The sequence below is a fragment of the Cucurbita moschata genome, unplaced genomic scaffold, assembly GCF_002738365.1.
Source record: "Cucurbita moschata cultivar Rifu unplaced genomic scaffold, Cmos_1.0 Cmo_Scf00102, whole genome shotgun sequence".
Lineage (NCBI taxonomy): Eukaryota > Viridiplantae > Streptophyta > Magnoliopsida > Cucurbitales > Cucurbitaceae > Cucurbita > Cucurbita moschata.
The window spans coordinates 140,347-156,813 of record NW_019268618.1 but is presented as its reverse complement, the minus strand read 5'-3'; the positions used below and the strand labels follow the sequence as shown (position 1 = coordinate 156,813).

The 16,467-nt window shown below is 33.5% G+C and overlaps 3 non-coding genes across 3 annotated transcripts; 1 reads left to right on the top strand and 2 right to left on the bottom strand.

The window, feature by feature from the left end:
* The first annotated feature begins 249 nt into the window (after positions 1 to 249).
* On the top strand, positions 250 to 321 carry TRNAQ-UUG. The gene has a single exon. It is a non-coding gene; the product is annotated as a tRNA-Gln (tRNA).
* Positions 322 to 10,841: 10,520 nt separating this feature from the next.
* On the bottom strand, positions 10,842 to 10,915 carry TRNAA-AGC. Its single transcript has one exon. It is a non-coding gene; the product is annotated as a tRNA-Ala (tRNA).
* A 137-nt stretch (positions 10,916 to 11,052) lies between these two features.
* Positions 11,053 to 11,125, bottom strand: TRNAE-UUC. The gene has a single exon. It is a non-coding gene; the product is annotated as a tRNA-Glu (tRNA).
* Positions 11,126 to 16,467: the final 5,342 nt, after the last annotated feature.

Sequence of the window (16,467 nt, the reverse complement as noted above, 5' to 3'; positions counted from 1 at the left end):
TTGAAATATACAAAAATACATAAATTAACTATAAGAAATATATAAAATTAAATGTTCTCTAAGAGCTTCAATCAACACTGGAGGTTACTTCTGCAACCACTCTAAAGGTGCTCAAGATCACAACGAGTTAGATAAAACAACTCTAGAATTTTGAATCCAATAACTTGAGTTTGACTCGTGATAGGATCTCTCTTCTTGTGGAATCTGCATAAAATAGGAAAAACCATTCCAAAATAAATTTTTACAAGGGGTTCTATGGTGTAGTGGTTAGCACTTTGGACTTTGAATCCAACGACCTGGGTTCAACTCCCGGTAGAACCTTTAAGAACGACAACACAAATTTTCTTGAGGCATAAGGTGTAACATTCTTAAGTTAGTCTGAACTTGCTCCGCTTTATGCCTTCCAAGGCTTCATGAACATGACCTCTGCTTGAGGTATTGTTGTTGGTTCTCATCATTTGAACCCGTCCTTTTCAAGAACTAAACCTTAGAGGCAGGGATACCACTTTAGTTATCCTAGGGATGAGGTATTGTTGTTGGTTCTCATCATTTGAACCCGTCCTTTTCAAGAACTAAACCTTAGAGGCAGGGATACCACTTTAGTTATCCTAGGGATGAGGTATTGTTGTTGGTTCTCATCATTTGAACCCGTCCTTTTCAAGAACTAAACCTTAGAGGCAGGGAAGGCAGGGATACCACTTTAGTTATCCTAGGGAGGTAAAGTCATATGGAACGTGATGAGCATTTTCTCCCATATCTTGGTTTCGCTAACTAAAGTTTTCCAATAACTCCCATTCATACAACATTTCATAAAATAAGATCTACTGAGAAAACCCGAGAAAAGGTCAAATTTTGAGTTGACTTGGACAGTTTAGTTGAACTGGCCATATCGTCGTTTTCTTCCTCTCAATAGGAAGAAGATGCGCATTTTTCGCATCGCCGCCATCTGAAACTCAGCCTGTACAGCCACATTTACAGCGTTTCTCTCCTCGATTTCTTCGTGAAACTTAAAGATGGATGTTACAAGAAAGGGCTAGGGATTTATTTGATAACTTCTTGTGGATCGTAGCCTAAGATATTCGCTACCAAAGATCATCTAAAATCTAATTTATCGCTGGAGATAAAACAAAGGATTTCTTATTGGGTAGCCGATTCTAGGGGTTTCAAGGCCCTATTTTTTCATTAAACCCCTTCCATATCCTACCTTCAGGCTAAAGGAATTGGTTTGGAGGAACGTCTTTGAGTGTAGGACCTTAATTTCTAAAAATAGTTCTCGGTATGCAACTCACTCGAAACGCCAGATTTTCGATCTCGTGAGTAGCTTGTTCTACGACGTCTCAGCTCTCGATTCCTTCATCAAGTTTCGAAACCAATTTCCTTCAATTTGGCACGCGCTCGAGGTTATTTTTCTTCGTGGTCTTCTATGGAAGCATTCCTTGGAGGTGCAGAAACTGATTCGAATCATTCTTGCTCGACGAGTCATCATGTATCCTCGGATTGGATTTTAAAGTTTTTCTTGAAGTTCTTCAATGGCGGATTGAATTGGGAGAATGGTTTCTGAGCACTTTCAACACTCTATTTCTTCATAGAACTTGTAGGTAATCTTGTTGAGAAACTGTAGGAATAAGTTTGAAGAGAAATGGTGGAGGATTGCTCTCGAATTTGGAAGAAATATGAGAGTAGGAGACCCACAATCTAAATGCTTATTGCCTTCCATTGGGGGATCGACCTTTCTCGACTCTTATTCCGTATTGTTGCTCCTACTTCCGACCTTATAGGAGGAGCTTAAACCGACATTGAGAACTCCAGAATCTTTGTTATTTAGAGATCAAACTTTCTGGATAATTTTGTGGAGATATCAACTCCAATCATAGTCTTACCGACCTTGGCTTTGAATACTACTCGTTGGATGTGATGATCCGTGCGTGTTCATTCTAGATCATATCAAATTTTGGAAGAGATCCGACGGTCGAGATTTTAGTTCGAAAGATTTTTCTCGGATGGTCACGGTAGATGCTCTGATTCTAATTAGAGTGGCATTTCTGTAATTATCCATTCTTCCAGTGGTATTTTGGTAACTTGCCATTTTTTGAATATTTTATTATTATTTTTCTTGAAAAAATCCATAATTTTTCTACAAATTTCTGATCCTTTTTTTCTTTTTTTTTTTAATCATTTTTCCCTTTTTTTTGAATATTGAGATTCCTTCTACATAACCAATTACAAATACGGAAAGATTCTTGATAATTGATAAAATGACTTTTTTGCCCTTTTGATTTACTTTTTCCTTTCCAATCCTTTTCAAAAGGCCTTTAACTCCTTGAAATCACTTGTTAGGGTACACGAATGACTTAACTAAGTCCTTTGTTCTTGCTTAATCCTTTAATTTTTTTCCTCTCAATCCTTTGGGTCTTTCATGAAGGGCTTATTTTATGGGAGATAATTTCCTTCATTTTTGGGGTGTTACATATACATACTCGTTACAAACACAAACCAAGAAGTAGACTCAAAAGAAGAACAAAAAATACTAGATTAAAAACAGTGGTTAGTCCATGGCCCACACTCCAAAGTCCGCTCTCATCCATGACCAACTCTCAGTTACTTGAAAAAAAATGATAAACATGGAGTGAGTAAAACTTAGTAAGTAGCCCACTAGTAGGTACTTAATCGCGACCTTAAGCTAGAATATTACTTCTTGTTATGTTTTCAAGATCTTATACTGATCTTTAAAACTTTCCCCTAAAATAACCTTCAATGTTTTCCTCATGAACACAATTTTCTCCCCATCTATCATTTTTTTAACACTTTTGAAAGTTAAAGAGTAGTTTTGATGTTTTTTTTTTTTTTGAAAATTCAACCGTATTTAAAAAAAAATTATGAGTATTTTTTTTAGATAAAATGCAAAGTTTAATGGTATTTTTATTAATTTAGATTATAATTTAAAAAACAATACAAATTTTTGTTGATTAAGTTAATATTAATTTTATTAAAATACATAACACCACATCAAAATTAATTTATTTGGACTAAAATTAAAACTAAAAAATCAATTTATTTTAAACTAAAAAATTAATTTATGTTAAAACTAAAAAATATACTTCGTTTGACTAAAACATCCCTTATCCCAACTATAAAGAATTTAATTCCAAGCTCTCTTCTAATAGACAAACGATTTATTAACCTCTGTTGTAAGATTTCACTTCATCAATTTAAGTAGCGTTCAACTATAAATATCGAATTTTAAAGTATTCCTCGGCAAAGTAAACCTGTTGAAACTATCTATCAAAGGTGTTCCATAATGAGTTGTGGAGAAGTGTTTCCTTCAATTCTAATTTCAATTAAGGATGTCAATGACAAAAAAGTGCAAGAGGCTAGAAGGTTTGTAATGGAAGAAAATAACAAGAGTCATGGACATCGTTTCGTTTACAAGCTGTATCATGTGTCTTATTCATGGTTACTTAAATCTCGTTGAATTAGTGCGCCTTTCACATCAGAGACATTTCTGCCTTAAACCGAGCTCTTTGCAATAGTGAACTTATTAAAAATTCTTTGCTTGTTGCAACATTTGCTTGACACAATTGAACCAAAGGATGGTATGGACGACCATAGCTCACACTGTATTGGTCTCCAATCATGAAGTGTGACGTCGGATCTTTGTGCATACCATATTCATTAACTATAACATGGCAAGAAATTTTTTTTGTTTTGACTGGGCATGCCATATTCTGTTGTTCTTATATATCTTCAGTTAAATGTGATTAAAGTAAAGAAGTATAGACATGGTTTCCAACCAACCCTTCCTTTATAGTTAGTTCGACGAATGGGTTTTTGTTATCATTTTATCGTTAACCCTACCGCTCGATTTTGTGTTATGATATCATACAGGGAATGAGAAGCGACCTTACTTGGACAAAATTATATACCGTTTGATAATTATTGTTGATAACAAAGATAAATTGAATTATAAGCATTTTAAGTTCAAAAGTAACAAATTACTTGTACACTTTTACTTATAATCTTCATATTCTTTATATAGCGATAAGGAAGGGAGGGATAGAAAAGATACTCATAATATCATTATGACTATGTCATATTTCATTAATAAAAGAGAGTAATAGATCCACAAACACACCCACATATATTTCGAGAGAGAGAGAGAGCTTATTATAAGTAGAGATAGCATTCTAGTAGTTGTATTGCTACTTGGGGACAAGGAACTCGAGAACTTCTTTAAAAGATGAGAGCTTATGAATAGGTGGCGATGGATATATCACATGCACAAAAAGAAAGTTCTGCACCTTTATAATAAAAGACCAAGGAATATCATCGTTATTTATAACTTCTATCACAATAATATAAATTCTGCGAGGACGACATTCTCTAGCCATACCAACCAGACCGTTCACCACACGCTTGTTGATGAAACGATGTCCACTATTCTCGTTATTCTTTTCAACTACGAACCTTCCTGCATTATGCACTACTAGGATATTGACATCCTTAATTGGTACTAAAGCATCTAAAGGCAACCCTTCCACAAGGCTCATTCTAACACCTTTAGTAAATAGTTCCAAGAGACATTGTTAGGCCGATTTTGTTCATGAATACTGAAGAATTTGATATTTGTAGTTGTAGTTGAACGCTACTTAAATTGATGAAGTGAAATCTTACAATAAAGTCTAATAAAGCGTTTGTCTATTAGAATAGGTTGGAATTAAATTGTTTATAGTTCGAGATAATAGTTGTATTCTTTAAGTCATCGAGACTAGTGTTACTAGTACTTGTTAGTATATTTGAGTATAAATATTAAAATGATTAGTTATTAAATATGGTTTGAATTAAAGCTTTTATAATCAAATGATCTTCATAACCTAATTCATAAAAAAATAAATAAAATAATTAGGAAGCATTTATGTGCTAGATCAGAATAAGAAGAGTAAAAAGAACTTGCAGTAATTACTTTATTCATCGACCTTTAATCTTCAAAGTAACTTAAAATATTGCAATATTGTGATTCAATCGCCTATTCTGAAATTAGGGCCAAACTAAAAAATTAATATTTTTAAAAGATGGAAAAATTCATAAGCCAACCAAAATATGTATTCAAAGATGAAGAATTCACAACAACAATCTCAAATAATATTAATTAGCATCTTGTCTTTTGGTTTGTCACATTTTCAACATGAACAAACCTCAATTTCGAGTCGGTGAGTATTATGGATCATAATCGACAGTACTTTGCAAGTAGCTTTGAGCATTCACAAAAGGTCGAAAGTTGAATTTCTTTAGAATGGTAACCAAATAACCGATGATTATTGTTGAATTTTCAAAAAATACACCACAAATTTCATTTATAGATATAAATGGGACCATTGATATAAAACCCTGATTATACAATTGCATCTTCACTAACAAACCCACCTCGGAGTGATCATCTTCACCCGAGGCTGCAAATTAAGAAGCCTTCCAGGATTACTCAAGAGTGAACTTTTAAGACAAATGAAGCTATATTTGAGCAAGAAAAATCATGTTACATGTGTCTGGGATACCACGAAGACACCATTGCAAGCAATCACCACCACCTGAAGATTCTTTGATATTGTAGTTCGATTTATGAGACTCATCCCTCAGATGTGAAAGAGTAGTTATATTCAACACTCAGATGTGAAAGAGTAGTTATATCCAACATTCTTACTTGTGTGCTTCTTACAGTACTCTTAACAAAGAGTAGTTATATCCCACACTCAGATGTGAAAGAGTAGTTATATCCAACATTCTTACTTGTGTGCCTCTTACAGTACTCTCAACAAATGGATCGCTTGATCTATTCTACTCTACTTTACTTCCTCTTGATAACGGTGTGGTATTGACACAACTCATATTGCTGATAATCAGCACTTACATCCAAAACTAGAGTATAGCGGTCGACTATCATCAAGGACCCATTCACCATTTCCATTCCTACCGACGGGAGAGTTTTATTACATTCATTTCTTTCTCCTTTCTAACTTCTTCATTCTCACGTTAAACTTTTTTTTATTTAAAAAAAAAATTAAACGTGAAAAGGGAGAAAGAAGGAAGAAGAAAAAAGAAAACCCTTAATTTTAAAGGCTTATCAAATACTATTTGACCAATGTAAAGAAAGCTTGAGAATAATTTATTCTCACGTCCTCTTTGACACTTGTTGGATATATATCCGTCCTTCACATGTCGTATCATAATCATATCATATCGTAAAAACTTCGTGGTTATATCCTTCCCTAATTTATCATAGCCTTAACATCCTTAGACATATCATAGTTGTGTCGTTACCTGAACGTACCTTAGTCATAATGTTACAGGAACGTATCCTAACGCTATCGTTTTATCAATCTATCATAATCCTATCACTTTCTACCCATAACCTAATCGTATTGTTTTATGAATCCATCGTGACCATATCGTTTTTATCAATTTGTCATACCCATATCACTTCGATACGTAACCAAACCATAACATTTCATGAACATGTCTTACTCGTATCGTTACATTACGTTTAGTGCATCCTTCTCGTATCCTATCTCAAATATACCATTGAACACATGGTACCGTACGTACTATCATACAATTCACATATTATAACATATCATAAGCATATCGATTCACAAACATTTCACACATATCATAAGCATACGGATGGTAAGGCCATCTACCTGATTAGCTTAGGCTGGTGTCCCCCATTTATCCTTCAGAAAGTTTGATTTGTCCTTTGTATTAAAGTCAACCTATATGAACATGACATCAATTTCAATCATTTCTCTAAATTTTATGATGCTCTAGTGTTAGATTTCATGGGAATATTGCATGAGCAAAGTCTTGAAATGTCTATATATCAAAACTGTTTTAACACTTCCAAATTTTGATTTTTGGCTGTTTTTGTTTTTGTTTTTTTTTATTGTGTTCCTAATCTTACTTCGGTGTGTTTGTTACATTTTTATTTTATTTTTTTAATTATGTTAGAATTAGCCAATTTAATCAATTCATGCTTTATGTTTATTTATTTATTTTTTAATTATGTTAGTCATTACTTTTGGCTATTCATGGACTTTCTAAATTAAGGATTTTATTTCTCCTTCGTCAAAACCATCCTTAGAGCACAAAATTGAAGTTGTAGTTAGTCAATTATAATATTTGACATGCTAGTTTTCAAACTACTTTAAATGGGTGTAAAGAAAGCATGAGAATAACATAGTGTCACTAATCTGACACGTGTTGAGCATGTACTGAACACTTGTTAATACAATGGATACATTACAAATTTATAATCCATCGTATCAGACACTTGACTTTGAATATATTTTGAGAGTGAAAATTACATTAAGCTTTTTTTTTAAGTATACAAATATATAAACTTATTTATATGAATTTATGTCTAATATAAAATTGATAAATTTTTTGAAATAATTCTTTTTAATTAATGTATCATTGTCACATCGGTGTCCTAGTTTTTTAAGAATGACATATTACTATTAAGAACAGAAAAAGAAAACGGAAAGATCAGAAGAATTGGGAGAAATCTCTCATCCAATTGAAGAAGGACTAAATCAAATCTAATTCAAATAACTAGATCAAATCTAATCCAAATAAGTCAATCAAATCTAATCCTAACAACCCCCCTAAACTGAACACGAATAGTAATCAGTTTATATCTACGACCTCATACCAAACTTCCACCAGATAACTTCATCAATTCTCATGTGCCATTTCTGTTTATTGCTCCAGATCCATAGCTTGCCTCCATTTCTCACTCTTCAATGCTTCTTTAAAGTTTACAAAGTTTGCAGGTTCAGTAGGGGTAAACATGGCTGAGCTTCATCGTCTTCTTTACAAAAAAAAACTTCTCCTATTGCATAGTCTCTCATCCAGACTGCTTCATGAACATCTTCACAAAAATCTTCTCCTATTGCATAGTCTCTCATCCAGACTGGTGGTCTCTTATTTCTCGACTTATTCGAGCTAGGAGAGCTTGCTTCAGCCAAAGAGCCAGATGAAATATTTTACTCTACAGTATTTTCATCTGCCGCTTCTATATCATTATTTTCATCTGCCGCTTCTATATCATAGAGTCCGTAAGCTTTTGACTCTTCACTAACTCCCAGCACAACATAACTCAAACTCTTATCATCTAGCTTAGTTCTCTGAGATGCCTCCTCTTTTTGTCTCTGAATAAACTCTAGCTCACAATATTGTTTTTCTTCCTTCCACTGCAGCTCCAGAACTAATCATCGTTGTGCTTTTTCTACCATTCTTCTATTCTCTTCCAGCATTTTATCTAGCTCTTCTCTCTCTTTTCGTGCTTGTTCTTCTTTTTGTCTTGTAGCAGTTAAAGCGGCTTCTTTCTCTTTCTCAAGCTGCACATCAACATCAACAAACAACTTCGTGCGACCTTCCTCTATTCTCCTCTGTATTTCTAATTTAGTCGCTTCAGAGTTTAGCCTTTTTTCAACCTTCTTCTGAATTAGTTTTTCCATCCTCCTAGCTGCATCTTCTTCTGAATTAGTTCTTCCATCCTCCTAGCTGCATCTTCTTCTAACTTCTTCAACTCTGCTTCACGCCTTTTCTTCTCTTCTTCTTCTTTCTTAAGCTTCTCTATGGAATGATTCCGATCAGTGGATGCACAACTAGGACTGAAACTGAACGATTTGGGGAAAGGAGATAACGAGGAAGACCTACTTCTGCGTTGGCGGCTGAGGGAACTTGAACGGCTGCTTCTCCTGGAATGGGTAATGGAATGATAGGGGGAAGGACTTGGGTCCCTTCTGCTTCTCTGACTATGGCGATAGGAATTGGAGCGGTGAGTGTATGACAGAGACCTTGAACCACTTCTCCCCATAAGTTTCAATTGAGTTTGAGTGGCTGCTACAGGCTGAGATATAGCATGCAATACGAATATTCGATTCAAAGACATCTTTGTCTCCATGATTAAGCCTCTCTCAGGATGAAACACCTTGCATGTTCCATTTTGAAACAAAAAGGTAACCCCCTTTGCTTGCAATTTACCACTACTCAACAAATTGTTCTTCAGGTCTGGCACATAGAACACTCCTGTGATTATCATTATGATTCCATTCACTTCCAGCCGTACATTACCCTTTCTGGTTACAACCATGCTTGACATTCCCATTGAAAATGTTCTAGCTTGTGACAGTTATAGCACTCCACTATGGCATTGTTGAAGCTTTGTTTGCCTCGTCCCCTTCCTCTACCTCTAAAGCTTCCACGACCTTGACTCCTTCCTCCATCAGACTGCACAAGTGGACTCTCCATCGACATACTTTTATTATGACACACTTAGAAGACTGCTGCTTCTAGTTTTACCTAGTTTAGGGCATGGCTCTGATACCAAATTGTTAGGAACAGAAAAAGAAAATTGGAAAGATCAGAAGAATTGGGAGAAATCTCTCATCCAATTGAAGAATGATTAAATCAAATCTAATTCAAATAACTAGATCAAATCTAATCCAAATAACTCAATCAAATCTAATCCTAACATTTACCATATCTATTTGGTATCATATTTATGTCTCGTATCTTTATCTCATTTTTATTTTTGTGACTCTGAGATATTTTGCTTTTATAAATAGATATCTTCACGAAAATAAGTTTAATTTATGTTGAGATGGAGAACAAAAATTTACACTTAAAGGACGTTGATACTTGGGACTTTGATTCCTCTTAGTGTGAAGCTTGCATCTTGCAATTACTTGGGTAGAGAATGTGTTTCACTTAAAATTCACTCAAGAGAAAATAATCAAATAACGAACCATATTTGAGAGAGGATAACTTTTTTTTTTTTTTAATCTTTGGGAAAGAAGAAAGAATAAAAATTAAAACATGGCATGAATGACATCTTCTTGAATCTTTGTTTTGTTCTCCTAAATGTATATAAAAAAAATCTTGTATATTTTTAGATATAATTTAAGATTACCTATTTAATAAAACTCTATCCAAACTTCTACTCATAAATTTAATTATTATTTGTATACAATTGTTAATATGTAAGAAAATACACGTACAAAATGTTTATACTATTGGTAGTACACTAGTCTCGGTTGTTTGACTAAAACAATGCAACCATTGTCCAAACTAAAGAATTTGATTCGAAGCTATCTCCTAATAGAGGGAGGCTCAATTAGACTTTGTTGTAAGATTCGACCCTATCAATTTGAATAGCGTTCTCCAACTATAAATATTGAACTCTAAAGTATTCACGAGCAAAGTAAGTTTGTTGAAACTATCTATAAAAGTGTTCCAAAGTGAGTCGTGGAGAAGATTTGCCTTAAAATCTAGTTCCAATTAAGGATGTCAATGATGAAGAGAGGTTTGCCGTGGAAACTTTCAGAGGTGGTAGATATAATTTAATCTACAAGCGGGTGGAGAATGGTCTTTTCAGTCCCATATAAGCTTTGACCCCAAATTTTATATTATTGTGATAGAAGCTATAAATGACAACAATATTCATTGGTCAAATTTGCAATTGTGAAGAAGTTCCATCATATGCATGGGACGCTACCGCCATCCTATAAGCTCTTATCTTTTGAGGAATTCATCAAATTCCCTCTCCACAAGTAGTATAAGCAAATTCTTCCCTCTCCACAAGTAGTTCATGAAATTCCCTCTCCACAAGTAGTATAAGCAAATTCTTCCCTCTCCACAAGTAGTATACGCTCTTATCTTTTGGAGGAATCTTTTAAGGAATTCATCCAACGCTCTTATCTTTTGGAGGAATCTTTTTCTCTCGTACCCACCTTATACATAATATGTTAAATTAATTCATACTTAAAAAAATAATCTCTCCCTTTTGGAGATGCGGGGGTATCGATCCCCGTACCTCTCACATGCTAAGCGAGCGCTCTACCATCTGAGCTACATCCCCACAATTTTTGCATCACAAAATCCTAAATTTTCCGTCATCAATAATAGTGAAAATGAAGAAATATTGCTACCCAACATGTCATGAATAGGGAAAAATTGAAAAGAAATAATATATTTAGTATTAGATAGTCTTATTTTTGGAGATGCGGGGTATCAATCCCTGTACCTCTCGCATGAAAAGCGAGCACTCTACCATCTGAGCTACATCCCCGTGATTTTTACATCATAAAACCCTAAATGTCCCATCATTAATAATAGTGAAAATAAAAAAATATCAAAATATTAATAACAAATAGTTTGGTTTGGTGATGCGGGGCATCGATAATTGTGAAAATGAAAAAATATAATAACAAATTAAATACTTTCTTTTGGAGAGGCGGGTTATCAATCCCCGTACAACTCGCATGCAAAGTGAGCGCTCTACCATCTAAACGTCTCGTCATGAATAATAGTAAAAATGAAAAAATATCGCTACTCATTATGTCATAAATAAGGAAATATTGAATAGAAATAAAATAGTAATAACAAATAGTTTCTTTTGGAGATACGAGGTATCGATCCCCGTATCTCTCGCATCACAATTTTACATCAAAAAACTCTAAACTTCCCATCATCAATGATATTGAAAATGAAAAACTATCCCCGCTCATTATGTCGTAAATAAGGAAAAATTTAAAAGAACTAATATACTTAGTAATCGTTTCCTTTGTTGATGCATGAAAAACTATCCCCGTATCTCTCGCATCAAAATTTTACATCAAAAAACCCTAAACGTCCCTTCATCAATAATTGTGAAAATGAAAAAGTATCTCTGCATATTATGTCATAAATAAGGAAATATTGAATAGAAATAAAATATTAATAATAAATAGTTTCTTTTGGAGATGCGAGGTATCGATCCTCGTACTTCTCGTATGCTAAACCGTACCTCTCGCATCCTAAGCGAAGCTACATCCCCACAATTCTTGCATCACAAAACCTTAAATTTTTCATCATCAATAATAGTGAAAATGAAGAAATATCGCTACTCAACCTGTCATGAATAAGGAAAATTGAAAAGAAATAATTTTCAATAATATATTTAATAACATAGTTTTATTTTGGAGATGCGTGATATCTATCCCCGTACCTCTCGCATGCAAAGCAAGCGGTCTACCATTTGAGCTACATCCCCACGATTCTTATGTTATAAAATCTTAAACGTCTCGTCATCAATAATAGTGACATGAAAAACTATCCCTACTCATTATGTCGGAAATAAGAAAAAATTGAAAAGAAATAATATATTTAGTGATCGATTCATTTGGAGATGCAAGGTATCAACCCCGTACTTTCCACATCAGAAGTGAGTGCTCTACTATCTGAATTACATCCCCACAATTCTTACATCAGAAAACCTTAAACCTCCCGTCATCAATAATTGTAAAAATGAAAAAAATATCTACGCTCATTATTTCATAAATAAGGAAAGATGGAATAATATATTTAGTGATAATGAAAAAATATCTCCGCTCATTATTTCATAAATAAGGAAAGATGGAATAATATATTTAGTGATAATGAAAAAATATCTCCGCTCATTATTTCATAAGTTTAGTGATCGATTCATTTGGAGATGCAAGGTATCGATCTCCATACTTTCCACATTGGAAGCGAGCGCTCTACCATCTGAGCTACATCCCCACGATTCTTACATTAAAAAATCCCAAACCTCTCGTCATCAGTAATTGTGAAAATGAAAAATATCTCCGCTCATTATTTCATAAATAAGGAAAGATGTAATAGAAATAAAATATTAATAACATAGTTTACATATGTGTCACTTGTGTTATTTTAATGTATTTATTTACTTGGTAAATGTCGTTCATACCACTAGACCAAATGCCCTTGTTATACCACTTGAAACGTATGTATGAAGCCTTGGGATGGGATGTTAAGAAAGACTATGAGTATTAAGAGCATGGTGGTAAGTATAAAATGTCGAATATGAAGTTAGGTTGATTTCGAATATGAAGTCCTTAGATAAGAAGAGATTTAGACATAGGGGCATTTCAAGAATTGAACTCAAAACCTCTTGCACCCCCGTGAGAATCATACTACTAAACCAAATGCATTTTCTTGAACACCCAATATTTTTAGCTTCTACTCAAATATATTTTTCTCTTAGTAGTTGGAGGGCTATAAAACGAAAAGTTGAATTGTTATAATATACAAGGGTTATCAAATAAACCAACAACCCAACAAAAGAAACAAACTAATCAATTTTGGTTGGATTGATTCGGTTCAGTTCATGAGTTTGTTTGATTTAATTTTTCTATTTTGCCTCGTATGACAAGAAAATAAAGTTGTATCGAATGCACCTTAGTTTCATTTATGACAAACTCATATGAAACATAATTGCATTAATAGTACTCAGAGTTGGAGTCTATAAGCATTTCATGAACTTCAGTGCAATTCATGCTTCATTAAAGATGAGATGAACTTTAGTTATGTAGAGAAACTTTAAATTGCTTCATGTGGAGCTTCAATTACTATATGCTAGTTACAATCTTTAGGATTGACTANAGTAGTTGGAGGGCTATAAAACGAAAAGTTGAATTGTTATAATATACAAGGGTTATCAAATAAACCAACAACCCAACAAAAGAAACAAACTAATCAATTTTGGTTGGATTGATTCGGTTCAGTTCATGAGTTTGTTTGATTTAATTTTTCTATTTTGCCTCGTATGACAAGAAAATAAAGTTGTATCGAATGCACCTTAGTTTCATTTATGACAAACTCATATGAAACATAATTGCATTAATAGTACTCAGAGTTGGAGTCTATAAGCATTTCATGAACTTCAGTGCAATTCATGCTTCATTAAAGATGAGATAAACTTTAGTTAGGTAAGGGGAACTTTAAATTGCTTCATGTGGAGCTTCAATTACTATATGCTAGTTACAATCTTTAGGATTGACTAATTGGACAAGAATTCATGGATTTAGGGAAATTTTTGTGTAATTATCAACTACAACTTATGTTTTCAAATTTTTAGGACATAATTTAGGTAGTTGTTTTTATGAGTCGTAAACTTGTTTCTTTGCATAATATGGGTTTAGTTGAACTATTATTATCGATAAGATGGAGAAAGAAATTGTCTTTGAATTGACTAATAGACCTAGGTTCATCGTTGTTGTCTTTTAACTTGTGATTTTGCAAAAAGCTTAACTAATATGAACTGTCATGTCACAAAAACTTTTAAATCAAGAATACACCCTACACATCATTCAAGATGGCAAATGGAGTTAAATTGAACGAACTTTAGTTTCATGTTTGGCGTGTTCAAGATAAAACATAATTGTGTTATTGATATTGAGTCTGAAGTCTAAGAATTTAATGATCTTAAGAGAAATTCCTGTTTTATTAGAGATACCAACTTTATTTAAGGTACTAGGAGTTCAAGAATCTGGATTTGAATTTGGTTAAGGAACAGTAAGATTTGAAAGTTTTGAATTCTAGACCAAATTTGTACCTAATTATTTCTTATTTGAAAGTTTTGAATTCTAGACCAAATTTGTACCTAATTATTTCTTTTTATGACTAATTATAAATTAAGAGAAAAATATTTTTGTAAAGATAGATTTATCTCTAAAACTTTCATGACGAAACCATGTTTAGACTAGCAGTTTAAAGTCAGGAGATGCGGTCATAGGTGTGATTATTTTTTATGGGTTCGTAATAGAACTTACGGTTGAGATGAAGGAGCCTTCAAAGGTTGTACACTCACAGATGGGGTTGTTATGTAGTGTTAGTCTGTCTTTGTGTTGGAGTCTTTTTGTACTTTTTTTTTTTTTTTTGTAATTGTATCCCAAACAAATTTTTTTTTATGTTTGGATAAATTTGAACAACACCGTCTTATAATTTAATTTAATTTTATATTTAATGTTGTGTTGTTTTCTCAATCTCATTTTAATTTTACAACATTTTCTTATTTTATATGAATTTACTTTTATTTTTATTTGTTTTCACTCTCAATTTTAGTTTCTATTTGAGTTTTGAACCCTTGAAATTTGGGTTGTGACACATTGGTACCAGAGCAGCCAGATTTTAAATTATATAGATTTTTTCATAAGATAAAGAGTCGTATATATCTATGACTCAGCTTGATGTCACGTCTCTCCGCGACCAAGTAAGCAGTCTAACCTTATTTTGTAGTATATGATATGTTGTAAAACTTGTATGAATTTATTGTATGTTTTGATTTTCGTTGTAGTTATAAAATGTCCCTAGACGTTAAAGAGTGAACGTTAACTATATAAGACAATAGTGGATCAACGTTATAGTGTCTAGATATGGTGAGGATGAAAAGAGTGGTCATGAGATATCTGACTAGCCATAGGAAAACAGAGAGTTGCCGTTGCACAGTGCGAGACATCTATCCATGAAATTTTGGTACTAGAAATGAAGAAACTGGAGATGGTCCCCGCGAATCGCAATTTCTTTGGTTCCCTGGCAGCGTCAACCAAATTAACCCTACGACGTGACAATCCTTGAGCTTCCACTCCTCCGTGGTCATGGTATCCAGCTTCACCCTCAAAATGGGTTCCTGAATATCTTTCTCGTATAGATAATCTTAAATCTGCATCTTCTAGAAACTGATATCAAATCCATCAAATTTTTCAATTCCAGTCTTTGAACTTTCAATCTTCACAGATCGTGGTGAATCTCTCCTCGCTCTGATACTTGTTATTAGAATCACACAATAGCGCACACACTTGATCTAAATGAACACAAAGAACATGATAGAGAAAATGTAAGATGAAATATTTACCAATGGTTTTGTATTAATGACTTTAGGTATGCAAAGAGAGGATATGGAGAATGAGAAATGTACATTTAGGAAGCACTGACTAATGGGTATACATATTATTTCAGTTTATTATATATAGCTTCACTATATGTAACCGCCTACTATATATAATTATTTAGTATATATTTCTCTATCAGATTTTTACTATAAATCTTCAGCCTTCATATCCAACATTCTAGATCCCAAATAGTCAGGGATTGACATCCTGCTAAAACATAAAGTCATTTACATGTCCCTAGCAAAATGTCTAGTAGTAACGGAGTCTAACCCAACGATCATTCAGACAAACATCCATCAACCAAGAGGGGTGAAAATGATGACGATAGTACAGTTTAGAAAGAATCTTAGCCATGATGAATCTACACTTGCTGCCATTGTTGTATTTGAAAAGGGGGAGCTCAAGTGTGTCAACCTCAACAAAAACTTTATTGCCACTACATGAACACCATCACCTAAAACAAGAAGGTCAGATATTGGGTTTAACCCCACCAAGAGAGATAAATCACAAGATTAGTTTTATGTCACCTACCACAAATAGATGTCATACAGCTTAGCTTGAGCTAGTTGAATTCTACAAATAGCAAAATGGCATGTTCACAGTCGGATTTATTTGACCTACAAAGGCTCGTGTCAGTGATCACTCAAATGCTTGGCAAAGACACCAAGCCAACACCTCTACTGAAGAAGGGAGACAAAAA